This window comes from Citrus sinensis, chromosome 3, assembly GCF_022201045.2.
Source record: "Citrus sinensis cultivar Valencia sweet orange chromosome 3, DVS_A1.0, whole genome shotgun sequence".
Lineage (NCBI taxonomy): Eukaryota > Viridiplantae > Streptophyta > Magnoliopsida > Sapindales > Rutaceae > Citrus > Citrus sinensis.
In genome coordinates, this window is record NC_068558.1 from 18364257 (window position 1) to 18366903 (window position 2647).

The 2647-nt window shown below is 39.6% G+C and overlaps 1 non-coding gene across 1 annotated transcript; it reads right to left on the reverse strand.

Annotated features, from left to right (window-relative positions):
* Positions 1–234: 234 nt before the first annotated feature.
* On the reverse strand, positions 235–338 carry LOC127901681 (small nucleolar RNA R71). The gene has a single exon (XR_008053925.1). It is a non-coding gene; the product is annotated as a small nucleolar RNA R71 (small nucleolar RNA).
* Between the last annotated feature and the right edge of the window lie 2309 nt (positions 339–2647).

The following is a 2647-nucleotide window of genomic DNA, read 5'->3' on the forward strand; positions in this document are numbered from 1 at the left end:
GGTCTAGAAAATGAGGACCCATATAATTATCTGAATGATTTTCATGCCATTTGTCAAACTTTTAAATATGAAAATTTTTCAAACGATGATGTTAAACTCATATTATTCTCATTTTCTTTAAAGGATAGAGCTCATTCATGGCTTAATACATTGCCTGCCAATAGCATTTCATCATGGGAACAAATGGTAACGAAATTTTTGAATAAATATTTCCCAGTGCATAAAACCAATGCTATTCGCAGGGAAATCTCAGAGTTTACTCAGAGAGAAGACGAGCAATTTTTCGAAACTTGGGAGCGATTCAATGGGCTACTCTTGAAGTGTCCACATCATGGGTACGAGAAATGGCACCAATGCCAATACTTTTTGGAGGGATTACTACCAAATGTGCAAGAATGGCTAATGGCAATAAGTGGAGGAGAGCTAATGTCAAAAAGTGCATCAGAGATTTGGGAATTCTTCCAGCGACAAGCGGATAATTCCCAACAACGGAGTCGATCATTCAGGAATACTAGAAGAATTAAGGGAGTAAATGAGGTTCACATTGGCGAGTCAACTTCGGGAATCAAAGAAGTCAAGGAGATGGTTGAAGGTCTTGCTCGACAAATAGCATTGTTATCGATTGCTAAATCAACAGAACCACATGACCCTGACTCATACTCTGATCAAGCCAATGCCATAGGTGTAATGAGAAAGCCATCAAATTACAACCCATACTCCAACACATATAACCCTGGATGGAGAGACCACCCCAATTTTTCATGGTCTCAAGGATTCCAACAGAATGGACCAGCAACTCCAGCTCCACCAATTCCTCAAAATCCTCAAGCCTCTCAGCCCCCATTTAGACCATACAATCAAAACCAGAACTACTCTCAACCCAGACCATGGGAGGATGCATTGCAGAATTTCAAGAATGTTACTCACTCCACGATTGAGCAACAGAACCACACCATTGATGGACTACGAAATGAGTTGAGAGCGGGCTTCAATTCACAAGCCCAATCAGTTTCAAGCCTCGAGAAGATGGTGGGACAACTTGCTTCTTCAGTTCAGACCTTGGCAATGACTGTTGAAAAAGGTAAATTTCCAAGTCAACTAGTGCCTAATCCTAAAGGAGTGCATGAAGCAACTACTAGTTCACCACAACAGCATGGAGAGGTCAAAGCAGTCATGACCCTGCAAAAAGGAAAAGAAGTCGACAACAAAGTGGAGATGCCGGTGACAAAAGAAAATCAAATTGTACCTGTGAGTGTTGAGGACTCATCACCGGAGGAGAAAGAAGAAACCAACCCACGAGAATATGTTCTGAAAGCTCCATTTCCTCAGAGGTTAGCTAAAGGAAAAAAAAGGAAAATCCACATGTGAGATTCTTGAAATCTTCAAACAGGTAAGTGTTAACATCCCTTTACTTGATGCTATAAAACAAGTTCCATCTTATGCCAAGTTTCTTAAAGACTTTTGTACTAAAAAGAGAAATATGCATGTTCAAAAGAAGGCATTTTTAACAGAAAACGTTAGTTCTATACTCCAACATAAAATTTCTTTAAAATAGAAAAACCCAGGCTCCCCCACTATCTCGTGTAGCATAGGGAACTACACAATTGAGAATGCTTTGTTGGATTTAGGAGCTAGTGTAAATTTGTTGCCTTATTCAATATTTATGAAACTTGGACTAGGAGAATTACACCCAACTCCAGTGGTGTTACAGCTTGCAGATCGGTCCACAAAAATATCTCGTGGTATTGTGGAGGACGTGCTTATCCAGGTAGACAAGTTTTATTTTCCTGTTGATTTCATTGTAATTGACACTCAACCAATACAGGACTCAAGGAAGCACATCCCCATTATTCTAAGGCGACCTTTCTTGGCAACTGCGGATGCTCACATTCAATGTAGGACCGAAAATATGCAGTTGTCCTTCGGCAACATGACTATGGAGCTAAACATTTTCAACATTGCCAAACAACCTCACAGTGCAGATGATGGAATTGTTGATGTGGATTTAATTGAAGCATTAGTTGATGACACTTTTCTTTCAAACCTTAGTGATGATCCTTTACAAACATGTTTAACTCACGTTGGTTTGGATTTTGATATTGACAGATCGGTCGATGAGGTCAACGCCCTACTTGACTCAGCACCATCCATGGACACTAATAAATGCAAGTCAAGAGTTAAACAACTAGCACCATCAGAGAAGAAACTCATCCCATCATCAGAATCACCACCGAAACTCGAGCTCAAACCATTGCCCAACACTTTGGAATATGCATTTTTGGGAGAAGAAAGCACTCTACCGGTAATCATCTCATCATCCCTCAACGATGAAAAAAAAGGGTAAGTTGTTGTATGTTTTAAAAGAGCATAAAGGAGCATTATGATGGATCATAGCAGACATAAAAAGTATAAATCCAGTAGACTGCATGCATTACATTCATCTTGATGAAAATGCTAAATCTACTAGGGAAATGCAACGTCGATTAAATCCTAATATGAAAGAAGTTGTTAGAACTGAAGTCCTTAAACTATTAGACGCAGGTATCATTTACCCAATTTCTGATAGTTCAAGGGTCAGTCCTGTGCAAGTTGTCCCCAAAAAGTCAGGAGTCACAGTAGTTACCAATGCTGATAATGAATTGATACC